At 43.7% G+C, this 19,354-nt stretch overlaps 1 protein-coding gene across 3 annotated transcripts in view; it reads right to left on the reverse strand.

The window, feature by feature from the left end:
* LOC120947777 (neuronal acetylcholine receptor subunit alpha-7-like) overlaps nt 1–19,354 on the reverse strand; it is a 91,305-nt gene that overhangs the window by 21,795 nt on the left and 50,156 nt on the right. The gene's annotated exons all lie outside the window — the stretch shown is intronic.

Genomic DNA, 19,354 nt, shown 5'->3' on the forward strand with positions numbered 1-19,354 from the left:
TTGTGCTTTGTTAGTTCCGTGCTAGCCACTTCCGTTTGTAAAATATCATCAATTTAAAGTTATTTGGCATGTTTTACCATTTGGCTTAGAGTAGCGCTGTATAATATTAGAGATTTTCAAGCATTTAACCAAAATTATAACTTTGCTTACGCTGGCCACGTGATGTCCATGACATTTTACAGCACTGATGAACCAATTATCGCAATATACCATTCATGATTTTTACTACACTGCCATTAATAATGATAGTCGCACCGTGTTTTTGTTGATTTAAGACAATAATAAAATATCGGGAAATTTTGAAAAAATACACGTTGTCAAATGCGTTTGAACAAAGTTTTGCTTAGATTTTTTTTTACAAAAGTGGGGCCCTTCACGATTCTAGTCAGTGCTTTGTATGGAGTTTGACAGTTGGATGCTGAAATCATGTAAACACTCCATACAAAACCATACATAAAACTAGCCTGCAATTTTCAGTCTAGATTATTCTAGTCTCAAAGCTAGAATTAGATTCAAGTACCTGCTCGAAAAATGGCAAAACAAGGTGATGTTTTCATTTATCCCAAGGTGCATTCAACAGGTCTGGTGATGGATTCCAGAATCAAAGTGTATCAAGTGTAATTAAGTGTCCAGGTGGTCTCATAGCATGTTTTTATAACCAAATTTTGATATCACTTTTTGACAGGATCGTTGAAAACTTTTGTTCAAACAAGCTTACTGGAGGCTTGACGAATACACAAAATACTCTTAAAATCTTCATTCAGAAACGGAAACGATATGAATCAGCCTTCTAAATTCATACACCTTGGGATAAGCCCACCTGTATATTTTAGATAGCTGCTCGAAAACTGCTATACAAAGCAAACAACTGACAGGATGAAATTTCAGCCTACGAACCTAAAACGGAAAGGGCCCCAATGTTGGAAATATTCTTGATAATAAAAAGAAACATTAAATGGAGGCTTTTCAAAATGATAGTCTCACTTTTTTTTTATAATAGAACTATCTTGCATGAAACCAAGAGCATACACAATTAAAATGGCATCTATTGGAATTTGCTTACATTAAATTTGTCATCCAGTTTAAGAATAGTACGAGGAAAACAGCTCTCGGAACGCGAAATAGACCAAATTGATGCTTACCATACACTTGGCAAATCTAATTGCGATCTCGGTGTACTTGTTCAAAGAACTGCGATTGTTATTAACAATTATCTCAATTATCCAAGTGCTTATAGCCAAAGGAAGTCATCGGGGCGTTCATACTATCCGTGAGAGATAAACGAAGAATAATTAGAGCAGCTTCGAACACAACAAAAGGATGTCTGAGAATCAAACGAGAACTAGAATTAAATAAAAGCAAAACAATAGTGTGGCGGACACTCGAGCAATCTCCTGATAAAATGTCAGATTAGAATTTGCTACAGGCTCACTACTGGCGAAATTTGCGACATGCACGCTCTTGTTCAAGACGCAATTTGACGCAAATATGAGGTTCATTTAGCAGTCATGAGAAGTACGATTTGCCGATTGTTCCAACACGGATGGGCGGTGATAAGTACACCCATATCCTAGGCAATTATTTGAAACCTCACGTGAACATATACAACAACATCCAGTTGATATTACAACTATATTACGCTTCCGTACATGTCAGCAAGAATACAGAGGATCGCCTGGAAGGAATGCAAATCAATACTTTGACTTGGCCTATCGTTTCTTCTGATCTAAATCCCATCGAGAACGTCTGGGGCATGTAAGTTTGAAAAGTATATGAAGAAAGGGAACAGTAGGAGACCGTACAGCATCTGGAAGTAGCGATTAGAAGTGCCTGGTGAACCTTTTCTGTTCATGCGAGGCACCAAGACCAGCCGCTACCAAAACGGGGCCAAAATGGCTTATCGAAAAATAGAAGGCAAAAGATGGGCTGGTTGTACTTTAGATGTCAGAGGGTGGTGGTTCCTTATGGCCGCTGTTTCCTCCCCCCCCCCCCACAGAACCACCCACTACTGATTGTACAGGTTTCGAATCTAACACGGGTGAAGGGTTGTTGTTTTAACATCGGCGGAACTGCCAGAACCGTGATGTCAGGGTGTCGCCGATTCATCCGCTGATGACAAGCGTTTGGAAGGCATCTTGCCCGATCGTGACACATTGCTTGGGTTGAGAAAATGGTTTGACAAAAAGCTAGTAGTCAGAGGGTGGTTTGGTGCGCATATCTTCTCATTGAGCACGTGCTTTCAGTTCCTTTTAAAACTTGCCGAAAGTATGCCGAAACGGATTTTTCAGGATATCAACCGTAATAGATAATCAACGGATTACTAGGTTTTGAAAAACCGTTAGTTCTCAATTAAATACCGAAGTGAGGCTTTCATTTTAAAACGCCTTGTTTTCAAGCTTTTTTAATTATCAAGAATATTTCCAACATGTTTGTGGGTTTTTTTTTTCATGCAGCAGCTTGTTTAAACGCATTTGAAAACGTGTGATTTTTTTTCAAAATTATCCGATAATTTTTAATTGCCTTAAATTAACAAAACTTGAGCCGGTCTCGTAGTACAGTCGTCAACTCGTACGACTTAACAACATGCTCGTCATGGGTTCAATCCCCAAATAGACCGCGCCGCCATACGTAGGACTGACTATCCTGCTATGGGGGGGAATCAATTAGTCACTGAAAGCCAAGCCCACAAGTGGGTACAGGCAGGCCTTGACCGACATCGATTGTTGAGCCAAAGAAGAAGAAGGTGAGGCTATCATTATGAAACGCAGTGTATTGCCATTTTGGCCATAGTGCAAATTTTACAAGTGAACAAATCGGGTTTCTCGTTGTTATTTTCACAATCTAAAGCGTTAAAAGTTGGGCCGGTCTGGTGGTACAGTCATCAACTCGTACGACTTAACAACATGCCCATCATGGGTTCAAGCCCCGAATAGACCGTGCCCCCATACGTAGGACTGACTATCCTGCTATAGTAACAATAAGTCACTGAAAGCCAAGCTCACTTCACTAGTGGGTACAGGCCAGGCCTTGACCAAAACAGTTGTTGTGCCAAAGAAGAAGAAGAAAGCGTTCATAAATGAGTTAAATATTGGTTACGTGTTAAATGTTTAAAAAGGGATTCAGTTTCATCAACATAACGCAACAAAACTTTCATACGAAAAAAAGCGAACTCCTTTCGTATGGCCCTTTTGTCAAGCGCACACTTGTTCTTCCCTGGTCGTTAGTTAGGGCAAGTCTCGGCTAGAAGCATCTTCAAGGTAGTTGGACATTGGCTACGAAACTTCATTTAAACCAATTCAAACAGACCACCATGATTTGCCATGATACCACAAAACAGTAGCTGGCGTATAGTTTCCAGGTGATATGAAGAATTGTTAGATGATATGAAGCGTGTCAGAACAGTGATCAAGATTTGTGTTATTAGTAGAATAAGAATGATTTTTTTAGAAGGATTATCCGTATACATTGTGTGATTAATTGAGCATGGCTAGTTACACAGCCAGTGTTAGAACAACGATATTGCAAACTATGAAATTTACGAAATTAATAGTGTTTATATACTTATTTACCTGAAGTAAACTTATTATTACTTGATTTGAGTTGAAATAATGTCACAAAATGATTTTTGGTGCAAATATGCACGAGTTTTGGCTTACAACCACAATAGTTAGAAGTACAGTGAAGTGCTAGGAGCCATAACCATAATTGGTACCTTGAGATTAAAAAATTCGACGATTTCGATGATAAAAACTGAGTCAAAATAAAAAAAAAATAGTCTCGTGTTCTACATATTTCAGGCTTCAAGAAAACATGTATACAATTGAAATTTTAACCAATACTTATTTTTACAGTAGTAAACTCGGTATAATGATGACATATTATTGCCATAATTGGCACACTTACACTACTGGTATACTAGAAATCCTACGATATTAGTGCAATCTGATTGTATTACGTTTTAGCACGAAAGCCCACGAGAGACTGCTTTGTCACGCAAATCGCCTGAAAGTATGCAATCAACATCACACAAACGTCCGGACAGATTTGCAGGGCTTGTTGAATTGGCCTCTTTGTCGTGTCGAAACAAAATAAAAATGCAATAATTACCAAACATTTCTGCAATACACGTGTCGGAGTCCACATGACTTGACAATTCTTTCGTCCTCGGGCACTGGATACAACATAATCATAATACGACAAGTACAATTTAAAGAAGAAACAAAGCAGAATTCTCTTCACTTCTGTTCTTGAAGTGTGCTTCAAAAGGGATCACATCACCTTCCTCCTCTCACTTCCATACCACTTCACTGTTCCTTTCAGACATTCCAATCTTGGTTGTGTTTGTTTTGCTTTGCTGTTGCAAAAGCAGCAATGAAAAGAGGATAGCAAAACGCAATGTGGTTTAAAAAAAACCTAGAAGCACCCGCATACACCCAGTGTTCGGTACCACACGGTAGCAGAAACAGCGGTTTTGGTTTTCGTTTTACTGTCATACCATTCACAATAAAATTTGATACCCGAATCAGGCGCCGGGGACGGGCCTCCCCGTGCTCGTGTGCTATCTCTCTGGTGGGAAGGGAGGTTGGGCACTTCTGGGCTGCCGTGGATATTTTCTCGCTCCCGGGCAACCCGAAACAATAAACATGAATTAGATAGTGAGCAAAATCAGGCAGCCAGCGGATGAAAAAAAAAAAAATGAAGCAGCGTGCCTAACCTTTTTTGCGACTGCGGGGCTGCGAACAATTGAACTGAGCTTTCTTCAGCTCGGTTGTACGATTGAAAATGGTGGTCCCAAACAAACGATACATATGATGTTTACTGTAGGCGAGAAGGAGATGAAGGAGAGGAGGGGGGATGAGGGTTTGCCCGTTTCTTGAACCTCCGAGCACGCCTACCAATTTGCCATTTTTTGTGTTGGGGCGGGGAAGGTGGGGGAGGGGGGGGGAGGTCAAGACGAAAGCTCTCCATTTGTGTCCACGGCACAAAACAAAGTAATAGGAATGGAAATGGGATTTGATATTATTTTCCACTTCCCATTTGCCGAAATGTTTCCTTAGCGAAAACGTACGAAATCGTATCCACTTCAACTCTTTTTCAGCCGGGAGTGGCTGGTGCGGCTCTAGGCTTAGTAGTTGTTGACCACTCGGTTGACGTATTTCCGGTGGAGCTCTTTAGGTTATCCAACCTTTTATATTTTGGGTGGGCGGGAAGAACGAGTAGGAGGGGGAACGAAATGAAATCTGTATCCTCCGGTGCAGGATGGAACCGTACCCGCCATAGTTTTCGATTATCGAAAAGGGATTGGGACATGAAATGTATTCGCATTACGCTAGAACAAAAAAAAGGGAGCCAAATTAGCTGTCTTGGCGGCATGGTACCACCGCCGTGGTCGGCTCGAGATTCGCGTGCTGACAGCTCTGGTCTGGTTTTTACGGTGACCGGACAAAGGAGATTAGTGGTTCGGTTGGGTTCACCGCTCCGCCACGATCCAATTGGCTGGGTCAATGGTTTGCCGTGGAGCGGGATTGAAGCTTACGCATTCTGGCTGCTGGTCGCACACAGGTGCGGGCACCAGAGCTCGAATGCTACCGTGGTTGCAAACACACAAAGTTGATAACAATAGCAACGCAAAAAAGGACCAAGCGACAGCTAAAGCGAACCACAAAAGTGTATGTGTGTGTGTTGGTAGAATTTGTAGGTTGGACTGAGAATAAAAAAAGGGGGAGAACAAAGTAATGATAGCTATTTCCAATGTCCGCAGTATTTACCGCACTCGCATCTCACCTTCGCTTTTGGGTCGGTTTTTGGCTGCGGGGAGTAAAACATGATCTAATAAAATCCTACCGTAAACGTATTAAAAAGCCCGAGCCTCACTGTCAACGGCAGCGACCAAGCAGCGTCGGTGTACACCCACGGAGACGAGCAAACACGAGCTTTGATTTTACGGATGAGCCATCAAAATGGCTCGTTCGGTATAATTGAAATGATTTGATTACCGTGTCCTCTCGCAACAAAATCATGCAGAAAACTTCCGGGTTTACTGGCGAGCGGTAACAGCAACAGAGATTGCGTAAGTGCGTGTCCGAAAACAATAATAACAAAAAAAAAGGAACTGCATCACTTGAAGTTATAAAATCGGCGTGATTTGACGTGTAACTGACAGCTACTAGCTGTCAGAGCCGACGAGTGACGTTTTTTGTGGCGAACGAGTTTCCGCAAACCGAAAAGCACCAAAAAGTACTTTACTGAATGTCAACCGCAACTGGTTGTATGAATGAGAGAAAGGGAACTCCCTCTGAAATTATGTTCATTTATTGGGCTTATTTGTCTAATTCAGCGGAATCAACGGCACTCACACGCACTGTATATGTGTAATGCCTCAGCTCTGTGTATGTTTGTGTGTATGTGTGTGTTTTTTGTTTTATAAGTCTCTTTGCATGTAAATATTGAAGATTGAATCTGTTGGCACTGTGATAGGGAGGAAAAGCATAATATGTAAACTGGATTGTGTAAAGAGGCGGCTCAAACAAACGGCTGGGATGCTGATAGTCCCGCATCATCGGATAGCGTACGCCGTATAAAGTGTCATGCCAAATCCCCACCGGTGCTAGCGTTGAGGAGATCAGCTCCGATAGCAGCAGTCAAACAAGGAAAAAATGCCTATGAAAGCGGATGAAATCCAGCTTCGTGATACTCAAAGTGGAAAGCGACCGGCGGAAGATACGACGGTATGATTTATGCATATTTTGGCATAAAATTTTCCCTTACTTTCCCCCTCGCCGGATGTGGAAAGAGCACCAACCCGGCTCGCAAAGTATCCTTCAATTTCGAGCGAACGAATGTGTGAGTGAGAGCGCAGGAGCGAGCACGTTGTTAGCGCTCCATTGCTCCAGCTTTGCGGTTGAATCTTTTGTTCCGTGCACCGAAAAGTCACGTCCTCGCGCGGATCGCTCCCGCTCTGTCTCGCACACGCTCGTTCGCTCGTTTCATAGGGACGCACACGCTGCCTGTTCACATCTCGTTGTCTTTGCTGTTGGCGTCAGTCTCAGTTGCCGGCTTGGATGCTGCGGGCAGGCATTTTCCAACCGTACTTGTAACTCAATAAATTAAATGAACAATAAACGACGGTTCTCTAGACACGAACGGTTCGCACTTGGCCTCGGCGCTTGCTCCCAGCTCCCGCGGCGCTCGTACTCCGTAGGACAACCGAACAGATGAGCTGGGAGTGGAGTGCAGAGTGTGGGAGGAGCATAATTTTCGCTTCCACAACCGAGAACCGATACCAGAAAGCCACTCGGTTGCCGGAGTACAAGTTTTTGGGAAGCCGCAAAACCTCTCGCACCATAACTTCTCTTGCCCGCTTGTGTATAACCTCAAACGGGTGGTGTAGAGATGCGTCGTTGATTCGTGCAGAGCCTGGGTACACGGAGGTACCGGGAATTTCGGAACACCCGTTGGACATGGTTGGCATGGCGTTCCGGGTCCTTGGACAAGCAAGTAAAACAGGTCAAACCATTCTATCCTTTTTTGTTTAGAGAGAAAAGGGGTTTGCCTATATGTGCGGAGGACACAAGAACTGCGGTACTCGCATGTTACAAACACTAGTAACAGATTGTGAAAATACATACACACGTACATATATTTGGAGCAATTTTGGAGTAATGTTTTAAAAGGTCGGATATTTTTTTCTGGGTTTTGGTTAGTTATTAATTCTTTTGCCCCCGAATAGTTAGAACAAGTATGATACGACAGAGATACGACTGTATTTGGGACCGAAAAAATGTCCCAAAGCAAGGCGTAAGTCGAAAAAGTCGTATGTCGAATATCTTTCAATGTTAAGTTTATAACCGAAGTTGAAAAGACGAAATCTATGCTATTGTGATTTTTATTTGCAACAATGTTTGATAATGTATTAATTTTACAGCAAAAGTCGTTTGCACGATGCAAATATTGAAGATCGGGTAGTTATAGAATCTTTGAAAATGTGTGGGTTACGGTTATCAGCACAGAAATTCAAAAAATAAAACAATTTCTTGTCACTGACAACTTTTCACTGTCAAAATCAAAATCGTCGTATCTGCGAATCGTCGTAACCCGAGGGGTCGTAGCTCGGGGGACGCCTGTGATCTTGTGCTGTTGCTTGCATTGTCTTTTGAAGCCGTATGGCAGTTAATTACGAGTAATGGAATGACTTTTTCTTTTCGCTGAGGCCGCGGAAAAGCTTCCACGCGGATGGAATTCCTCGGAAACTCGTCAGACTAGGAACTGGTGGTCGTATATCTTCATCACCATCATCCAGCTTCATCAGTTTGCTGTCTTTACTTTAGGGGATGTTTTAACTGTTTATAAATTGCTAGCCAGGTACATCCTAGTATTGCACAGCGTGTATACAGGGTGTATTTCACGATCTCTGGAACAGGTTGACATACTTTGTCAAATCTTTAGACGAAGGAACATGGCACGACTATAGGGAGATATGATATGAACATGATATGACAAGGTATAGGGAGATATTCGAGCTTCTGTCCGAGACACATTCGCGGATAAGTAACCTTGCCATCGGGAAACATTGCGTGGATTTTCGCATGCGTAGCATTTCTACTTCAATGATTAAAGGTATGAGACCTCGAAAGTGAACTTTCTAACGGTTAGTTTACAAACGCGTTTTAGTAACGATCTTTATGTGAAAATTTGATGTAAGCCACATTCTGAAGATTGTACAAATCTCGTTGGTTGGTTTTCTAAGGTTCAAGTTTGGGAACCATTAGCACACTCGCGTAGGGGGCAATGTGTACATCTTTGACAAATTTTGCCTTTGTTTTGACCTTTCCCTTCTATCTTTTCGCGGATGGAAGCAAAAGGCAAGCAGAACCGGGGAAAATAAACTGCCTACCGCGAGGAGTGCGCCACACTCGCGAGCAATGTGCCCTTGACGGCGGGATGGAAATAAATCTCAAGTGTTCAACAAAGCAACAAAAAGCAAACAAACAAACGTTCGCGCAAAATATTAACTCTACTGCAGGTTAGCAAATGTTTTCTTTTTCCCCTTGTTAGCGCCACTGTCATACTGACTTCCTCCCTTAGGTGTGAGCAGTGTGGTGCGAAGTACGGGAAGTAATGTAAAAATTGAATTATGAATCACTGGAGAATACTTTCTCGCTGCTGGCTGTCGTTTATTTACACATTGGCACACAAGTATGGCAAGATGTCTTGCCAAGCCAAAGATAGCGATGCTACAAAAAGTCGGTGGTAGTATTTGTCTTTTGTCGTTTACTTGTTTGCGTTTTCCCTTCTCCGATACCTCCAAATGGTGTTTGCAAGAAAGTGTGATGGTAGCTATTGTTTTCGGGCCCAGCGCGTTTCTAAGCCGCTTCCGGGTACATGTCTTTTCAACAACATTTCAACATTTCCTGTGCATCATGTGGCTTTATGAACAGCGCAATCCTTTCGTACACTATATAGCCCTAAAAACCCTGCTGGCAAAGTCTGAAACGTTTCTCCCCGTAATAAGTTGATTTTGTAATGAAAATTGCATAACTTTAGGCTTACCTAAAGTCCACGATACCGGAATCGAGCGTAAAAGGTTGTTATTAATTCATCAGCACACAACTAGAAACAAATGGGGCACCAAGCGATTCTCGCGCATTGGCGTATGCTGCTCCTGCTGATCAAAAGTTTATCGACAATCGAGTCAAGAGTGTCCCAAAGCAAGCAAGAACTAAAATAAGAAAAACAGCAAAGAGGCCCGGGAAGCTAACTTTAAACATTAACGTGTACCTGGACTGCTGACACACGCAGTGTTACGGTGTTGGGAAAAGTTGTTGCTTATTTCGAACAGCTCAAAAGATCGTGTAAATTGTAATGTTTTAGTCTCGCTTCACAGTAAAAGTTGTTTATTAAGTTTAGAACTCTATGCGCCCTGCTCTAAAACGGACGGAGTGAACTAATTTACGCTAAGAGATGTCAGCAAAAAAACGAAACAGATCTTTTGAAAGCTTTCGAACAACAGTTCTGCTAGCACTTAACACAGAGTTGGCTGTTTGTTGTTGTTTTTTTTTCAAAGATAAACCGTCTTGGCACCAGAAGTAATGAAAAAACGCCACAGTTTCGCCCCAGGAACGGCAGGCAGGTTAGTTAATCTAGTGGAACTAATACGTAGCGTTTTCCGGCAGCGCATACCCGGAGAGTTTCCGGTGTCTCAGAGGGGTTTGGTCACTGAACCGTGAACAGTCCTTCGCTTGCGAAGCTTGCCATCCGTTTTGGATTGGGAAAATTTAAATTTTTGGGAGTAACATTCGGAGCTCAACAACAACAATTACTCTTGCCGGTATCGCGAAGAATGCCTACAGAGGAGCGCATTCTGAAGGCTCTGATCAAAGCAGGCTTGGGGTTTTGTGTGCCAGTGTGAACCCTTCTTACTGCTTACCGATATGACGAAAACCTGCTAAAATCAGCCAGTTCCCGGTGAACCCACTAGCCGTCGTATACGGACCTTTGCGTAATGGAACAGAAGCGACTGCCTGGTGACGCCAACCACAACCTCAAGGTGCGTACGCTAAGGTTGGAAAATTGTGTCGAAGGTATTATCAATGCGAAGGTATTCTTTATGATTTCGGTACCCAAGTAATCGGTTTGTCCGATAGTGAGCCTTTATTCCCTTTCTGGCTGGCAAGATTAAAGGATTACGGTAGGAACCCGAATCAAACAGCACCGATAGCTTTTGTAATATCGAAACTTCTGGCAGTTCGGCTATTCGGAAAATATTAGACAAAAAAAAACTACGCAGTAGAGCGTGCACGAAGCCGTGCCCAATAACGTTAATTAGGTGCTGCTGCCTAGTGGTCGTGTGTTGACGTAGTCCAGGCATTTAATCATACAGCCTCAGTCTCCGAAGAAGACGGAGGTATGTTGGGGACGCTATCGGGAAATAGGGTATTTATTACACTTACTTACGCCAGCAGCGGGCGCGCTTGACGTTTCTTTCTGCAGTTGGAGAGGAGCGTCGGTGCAAAGCGGGCTGATAAATTATTCTGCCACTTCTGAGCGCTGGAGCGCGGGGAGCACTTTGTAAGCAGCTAAATTGGTCTCTCAGTAGCCGGCAGGGGCGCTTCTTCTCTTCCGGCTACGTTGCGTCGGAGGAGTTGGTTGAAGAAGCCTGAACCTCTTTCGTTTGATGTTTCCGAAGGTAGCGCAATCCTTCCACGCCTGGGTGGGATGAGAGCTCCTAGAGAATTTGCGCCAGTTTACGTACCTCCAGTTCTCAAGATCCATTTAGTGGCTAAGTGTGTAGTCCATCTTCTCTCATCTTTCCGTGTACGGTAGGGCACAAGCCTGTTCTGCTCGTTGTCGTGCAAAATTAATTAATCGTTTTATTGCATTATTTATGCTTTACCCTTCGGTGGCCCATCGGAGCAGACACTGGCCTCGTGTGACCGTACAAACTTCCGATCTAACTCCTGTGGTAGGCTACAATGATGCCCTCATCGAGGGGCTTTTTTTTTGGAATACTTTATCGCATGCAAGAAAAGTCCAACTTTTGATATCTTTGATTGGGCGTCTGGCGGAAGATGATCGGTATCAAATTTTGGAAACCTCCCCAAGCCCGACCTGGTCCGGAAATGAGAGCGAGCAGAGGTCTCGAGGGAGAAACAGAAAACTCTAATTTAGATGAATGATACATTTTTATTCGCTCGCCTGCCGAAAGCAATCATTCCACGCCTTGATTGGCAATTACGCATTCGGCAGCAGTGTGCGCCTCGAAGCCGAAACCGTTACGATATGATGATTTATGACCCACGCAGTTTTTTTTGTCTTTGTTTTCTGGCCATTCCCAGTTTGCTCAGCTGGTGCCTCTCTAACAGGGTGGGAAGCTTTTTTCGGTTGCCTTCTGATAGTTGTGGAGTAACGGAGTCCTCTAAGCCCTGCCAAGCCTGTAATTTATTGTTTTTTTTTGTTATTTTGATAAATTCTGCTGCACAGTGAGCTTCTGTTAAAACTTTTCGCATGGATCCTCCCAGCCTCCTACCTCCTAAAAGCAGCATTTTTTATTGGCGTAACAAGCACAGAAACACAGATGCTTCGAAAGGCCATCAAAATGGTGTTGTTGATGAGCGTGTTAAGCAGGACAGAACATCATCACAAGCATCATTATTGAATGAATGTCTCTCGGCGCTGTCCAACCCAGTGTCGTCTTCATGGCCGACTAACATATTTGCTGTAAGCGAGAAGTATCTCTACCATACACTGACTCACCGGAACAGCTTATTTGTTTTGCGTAATTACCAACACGTGTGTCCGCTGGACCAGCGAAGGAAGTTTGCTGAAAGTCTTCACGCACAAAAAAAATACTCTTCCATAATTCCTAGTATCCTACCACAGGGCATTCGGATATACCGCTCACCCGCAGGAAGTATTCCGTTCGTCAATGTTGCTTGATAAATTAGCTTCTCCTCTACGCGGTGATGAATCGCACCGCAAGACAGCTCCAATCAACAGCTACGGACAATCAATATCAATAAAACCGGGCTAAAACGCACAGAGGGCCCTCTGTTCGAGAACGCGCGCACTCGCGATAACACCGCTAGAGCAGTAACTTTTCGCCGCCGGGCAGGTTGCTTTATGACAAAATCACACCCAATCCCTCCTCCATCCATCGCTCATTGTCTTGTGCACAATTATTAATGGGCCATGACTTTGGGTCTCGTGTAGCCTTGGCGCGATATGACCCGCATCATGGTGGCCGTGTCTGGTGGCTCTTCGTGCCGATCTACACCAACACTCTGGCTTGGTTATTAAGGGAATGTGAGCTATCGTTCTTAAGAAACCCCGAAGCACACGCTCCAATTCCTGCACACGTCGACGGTGGCAGGTCCGTACAATGGCTGCCGGGCTATGTGATTCCCCTTGGCAGTTTTCTAGTCTGCCCTCGTTTGGGAGGGTATCCAATGAGGCTCTCTGTAGCGCCATACCGTGGCGGTCGAGCATGGAGCAATAATAATTGCGTTTTCGCCTCACCCTACCTCCAGGACTCGCCAAGCCGGTCTCGTGTGCTTGACGTGCTCTGTCAGATCAGATTTCTTCAGGAGGCGGCTAGTGTGGGTTGGCTTAGATAAATCAAAGCCACGAAATAAAGCGCTTGCTTTCATACCGGCAGGTTTTTCGGATACGATATAGCACCAGATTGCTGTACCTGTCATGGCGGCACTCGCCAAGATGTGTATGCCGATGCGTATGTGTGTGCCGATGTGTATGTGTGTGTTTGTAATAAATACTTCACCCAATTCTCGATCCGGTAAAATATATCTACTGATAGTTGAAGAACAACCGGCTCATCTCTCCCATTAACCGTTGATTGATTAAGTAATGATGCGGTGGATGCCGATGGGGTTGGGTGCTCGATGCTATTTTCTCGAGCTCGCTGGCTGTGGGATCTTGAAGAGCAAAATAGTACGGCCATCGTAAATTGATTGCTGCAAATTTAAATTTCCACACCCGTGTTTGCGTTCTACAAAGACGTCGTATGTTGTAGTTCATCGTGTGGTGCCGTTTTTTGGGAATGGAAGTGATTCGAAAGAATGCTTTTGCCACATGCGTGGACACGCAAACTCATTGGAAACCGGTTATATTTTCCCCTAGGGAAGGATTGACTTTGTCGGTGTACGTGCGTGTCTAAACGCTTGCAATCTATTCCGATGGTAGTTTTGCGGTCCACTTTTGTGCAAACTTTATCCATTTTCCGCTTCAAACGGTGATTTTGTCACGTGATATACATTGCTGTATGGCGTTGATGGCTGTTATTTGCGTTTGTTTTTGTAATGCGAGTTGAACATTTAGGGGCAAATCAAGCTTCATCGATTCTGAACGCCTGTCTGTATGCAACTGGATTAACAAACTATAGATTTTAAGTGTGTTTTATTTTTGTTATGTTTGCGTAATCTGAATAAAAGGTCGTTTGAAATGATGGCAAGCCTAATTGAATTTGAACTAATGCAATATTCCCCGCAAATACTGATGAAATTTGCACAGCCGCATAAAATCAGATCGTAAACAAACTCACCGAACGTCAGTCGCAATTTGATTTTTTTGAGGGTTTTTTTTTGCTCAGAAATAAATAACAGCATTCTCTCTGAAGTCAACGTTCCCACTACGTTCTGTTAGTGCAATTCCATCATAGTATCAACGTGTTGGAAAACTTTTCATCCGCCTGCTCCCACTTGCGCCCCATTATGAACTCTCTAAAAAGGATTTGCATAAAATGTTTATTCCATTTTGCGAGCTGCGATTTCGTGCGACTTCATTAGTGACGGTGGGCTGCGTCCGGTCATCGAACATTCGACTGTCTGGCACGGGATGCAGCATGGTCTGGCAGGGCTGGGCTTTAAAACATTTCCCATCCGAGCCGCACCAAAAGCATTATAGAGCGCCCTGGCTACAATAAATTACATCACTGGGGCTATAAAAATGCGAAAACGGAAACCCGCGTGCCGTTGGAAATCATCAGCGAGCGAGCGAAGCTTAAGGCTCTTGATGATGGACGGCTTGATTGAGCCTGTATTGACATTTTTTCCCTCCTATTTTCTAGCTCGTGGGGGAAAGCTCGAGCCGCGAGAATGTTTGCCCCTCCTAGCGGTGACAAATGAACCACAAAAGACTGCTTTTCTTGATGCGAGGGAGTTTGCGCGCCTACCAGCTGCCGTGGTGTTTGGCGGTCCGATGATGCCGTAATGGTGCGTTGGGCGGTTGGATCGTTAGCTGATAGCGATACCGCCGTCACACCGTTCAGTCATCGCCCGGAAATGAGCCGACCTCTCTCTCCCTTCCCCGATTGTCAACTAACTACCACGTTCGCACCGTCGTACATCACAGCGACTAATGTAAATTAAAAATGTTGGGCCATCACCCTAGCACCTGGGCCAACCGTGTCGCTAATGCACGGTCGGTGTTTCGTCCTTCCCGGCCCTCTAAGGTTATGCGTACTTTATCGGATTATTTATAGCGACTTTTTTGTTGCTGTCGACGCTGCTTTCTCACCCTCGTTTTTCTGATCTCATAAACCAGTGAAGCTTAAAAAAAATAAACAAAAATATTAGGAAAATCGACCGTGTAGGCACATGTGAGCTTCCTGCTGTGTGTCCCGGTTGACATGGACCTTTTATAAAAAGGTCGCATAAACTAAATAACAAGCATACAGAAATATGTTGCCGCGTAAAAATGCATACCGCAAGGTGATTTGGTGAAACGTTACTTATTTTACCATAAAAAGATTGGTCGCATTTGGAATAAATGTTAAAGTGTTAATAATTAAATAGCTTACATACACATTAAAATAACCTCATTTGAATTTTCTTAGAATTTGCAATAGAACATGGTTGGCAATAGAACATTTTCAAGCTTTTAAACTAGTTTTTTTTTACAAAAATAATAAAATATTCTTAGCATGATATGATTGCTTACATTAAGACAAGTATTAAGATTTTTTTGTAAAATATTGTGGGGAAAATGCTCAAAGATAGTTCTTCCTACATCTAAAATAAAATAAACTTTGGTTTTCAATATTTTTGCATTGCTACGTTGCTCGAAGTTATGCAATTCACGGCGACAAAAGTGCGTTTTTTCAATTCTGTTTTAAAAATACAATCCGGTGAAGCTAACAGCTGAACCGTCCCAGCGCTGTACAAGGTGAGGAGGCGATGTACCTTTAATGGAACTATAGGAGGCTCCCATTGATGATACATCAACCGAACAGAGCTATCTCTCTTCCTGTCGCCCGCTCGCGATCCTGCCCGACCGGTTGGAAGGATTCGCGACAGGCAGATCAGCCATCAAGCAAGCGGTTACGACCGGCCGGAGTGAGAAGCGCGGGCTATAATGTTTGCGACAGGTAATAATTTTGAATTATGGATGTGGCCACCAGGCAGTATCGGCCGCATGACTTTCGTACCGCCGTGCTGCGCTGTGGTGTGGCTTACTTTCTGTTTTTTTCGTTCCTTCCTCCTCCATGGACACGATTCTAGCGCAAGCGAAGGAGAAGAATGTTTGAGCAAGCCGAAACCGCAACGTACCTCCAGCCCAAAAAGTAATGGGCAAAAAAAAAAAAAAACAGCAAGCGAACATAACACTGTGTAAGCGGAAAACGTGCTTATTTGAGAGTGTTTGAAGAAACCGGTCGAGCGATACGGACCTCAGCCACTTTTTCTCCGCCCTCTCTTTCTATTTCACTGGGTTCTATTTCACTTAAGCAGCATCTCACAATAATCGAAACGTGTGGTTGAGCATTTGAGACGCAATGGAGGGCTGGGTATTATTCCTCTGTCATAAAGGGTACATTTGAGTGTTTGCAGCATTTATCGTAACTGCTGGGATTTCGCTTTTGTTGGCTCAAGGTCTCTAACAAAAAGAAGAAAAAAAATCATGTGGAATCGAAATGTTTTGCGCTTGCAGGAGCACGTTACAAAGTTGCAAGTTTGGAAAGTTTTACTCGGCAAAAAGTACGCCTTCCATTACTATCCCCTCACCTCGTGGCAGTAGATTACACAATCGATGGAATTTCTTCGCCCTCATCCTGCGACCGGACTGACCGGTCGGTGCTGGAGGTTTTGTGCTGTTCTCAACACATTTTTATCTCTACGAAAAGTTATATTGCCACTGTTAATTCGTAGTCAAAATTTATGCATCTTTTCAGCTTACAATGCGCTCCCCGGTGGGTGAAAAGTTTCATCAACACTGCTTTGCCGAATCCGGTTCATCAAAGTGGGTGTACCCGTGTATGTCTGTGTGTGCGCGTGGGTTTGCAAGGGTCCACACAATTTCCCCCTGGGATTCGGTGGCAAACTGTGCTCTGCCCCGAAAAGGTTTATGGCTCGAAGGAGGTTAGTTAGTTCCTTTTTTCCGCTTACTTTTTCTACTTTTCTGCCTTTTTTGATAACCCGCGTGCACGATGGGCATTCGTGAGGACATTTGGAATAAAACTGAATTATTCAATAATGGCTTTACAATGTTAGTACATGATGTTTATGATGTACATATTCGGTTTATTTTTTATAGAGACTTTCAGCCGATTGGCCTCATTCGCCTCCTTTTCGGTTTAATGATTGTGTGTGTTGTTTCGCTGAGGCGAATTTATTTGTGGCATAACTTGTGGCGTTTCGTTGATAGCGTCCGCCTAAAAGTAGGCAATATATGCGTAAATGCATTTTTTCCTACAGCTAACAATAAAATCCAGCTGTATTGATACACAAGACGGCAAGTGTAAGTAAATAAAGGTTGAAGATGTGCTAGCATTCTCGTTCTGATTAGTTCCATTAAGTTACACAATTTCTTTGACTGCTTTAAAACTATCTTCCCATAAACTTTTGATTCTAACGGGTTTCTATTGATTAAAGATTTCACTAACCCACTTTGCAGTGGCGCCCTCTGCATGACACTGAAACAGACTCTACCAAACGTGTACAAACACAAACACATCACCACAAGATACTCCGTTCGGTCGACGGACGTTTACGACCCACTGTTCATTCTTGCCACATCGAGCGTGAGGGTGAGCGGTGCCAGTTCTTCTTTATCACTTACCCGACCTAGCGTCCCCGATAGGATAGTTCATTGGTGCGTTTCACGAGCACGAGCGGAAAGGAACGGAATCAAGGTAAGGTGGACGAGAATGAACAGAGAAACGTGCACGGGATGGTATTTTATTTAAGATTGTCCCACCCGAAAGAAAGGTCCCATCGAGGCGTCGGTGTCCATGTTTTTTTTTTCTTTTTTTCGTTGTTGCTCTCTTGGTTCTGCTTTTTCTTCGTCTTCTTGGGTGCCAATCGGACACTGCGAGGACGAAATTGAACCGGGAGAGATGTTCAATTTGTTTGGATGTTTAGATTTAGATAGATTTTTCCCTGCTTTCCCTTAAGTTGAGACGTTTATGCGAGTGTCATCATGGACTAGCAAGGCCAATATCGTTGAAAATGGGGCGTTAAAAAGGGTTTCTAATCATTTTCCTGTATCAATGGTTTCATTTTTTGTCCTCTTGGAATTTCGTATTTTGGGGCTGGTTGGTGCGTTTCTCACAAAAAAAGCGCTACGGTATAAATATTTTCGCATATTTTAAGTGATTCGCCGGGTTTGTGGCTTTTCCTTTTTTGCTTTCAGCTCATTTTTTCCGTTATCGCTTAGACGTTCCATTGTGGATTTGAAGCGCATAAAAAAAACACCCACACACAGCCCATCGCTGAGTTGGCTCGGTGGTCCACCTCAGCCATCGATGCCGAGACATCGTTACGCCCTTTTCCAGCTGCTAACGACGAATGCGAAAGGCGTTCCGGGAGTTTTCCTTTCACTGTCTCGCTGTTCCATCGCAAGCGCTGTTCCGGCAAGAGGCGACCAGGCGAGGGAGGAAAAGTTGAAAAGATCAATCGAGAAATCAATTCTATTACGAAGATCATCGATCATTAGGGTATCCCTTTCCGGTGCTCGGCCGTTTCCGCCGCTTCCGCTGGCCCCAAGGAGGCGCACTCGCATTGATTGGAAGGGCGACGACGAGCACGGTCTGCGCGGTATGCCGCAAAGATAAGGCAATCCAATCGAAGGTCGATTGGAGCAACCCCTCGGCCCGCCGGTCCTGGACAGGTCAATCGTAAAAGGGCACGATTAGCCTTTTTTGCTGTTGTTTCCGTTGCTGTGTGTTTGTAGCGCACAGTGAGTGGTTTGTAGAGCCGAAAGTATCGTTTTTTTTTTTCAAAATCAGAAATGTATCTCAATTTAATTCTTTAAACGACATCGTTTGAAAAACGCCCACTGTACGAACCTGATGAGCGGCTAAAGGGATGCACATTTTTTTTTTTCAAAAACTGTCGCTTTAGCGCTAAGATACCGATGCTTTGAATGCCTAAATAAAGTAAACTTTTTTGACATTTGTGACGGTAACCGCCACTCATTGTGCATTGTGAATAGCTACCCAGGCAAAGATGTTAGCATCAAGATAGGGGCTTAGTCCCCCTATCGTAGTAAAGGGAAAAAAAGACACTCAAGTTTTCGTCGGCCAGGTCCGAGGTCAATCAGCTTCAAAAGCTCTGCTTAAAAATAAATAAAAGTTGGAGCAATCAAATGACACGCTCGGGTCGACTCGTGCGCGGCAGTCTTCAAATACCTGAAAAATACCTGACCGGTATTTTGGCTGCGGGCAGGCAGTTCAATGAGCTCTCATTTACTTTTACAGGCGGCAGTAAAAGCTCTGCAGTAAATTCTATTCAATTGGTGGACACTCTGCAGCCGAAAGAAAACCGTATCTTTTTGCATCAGCAACAACAACAACAACAACAACAAAACAAGACACATTCATGGACATTGAAGTGCTACAACTCGT

The sequence above is a fragment of the Anopheles coluzzii genome, chromosome X, assembly GCF_943734685.1.
Source record: "Anopheles coluzzii chromosome X, AcolN3, whole genome shotgun sequence".
Taxonomy (NCBI): Eukaryota; Metazoa; Arthropoda; class Insecta; order Diptera; family Culicidae; genus Anopheles; species Anopheles coluzzii.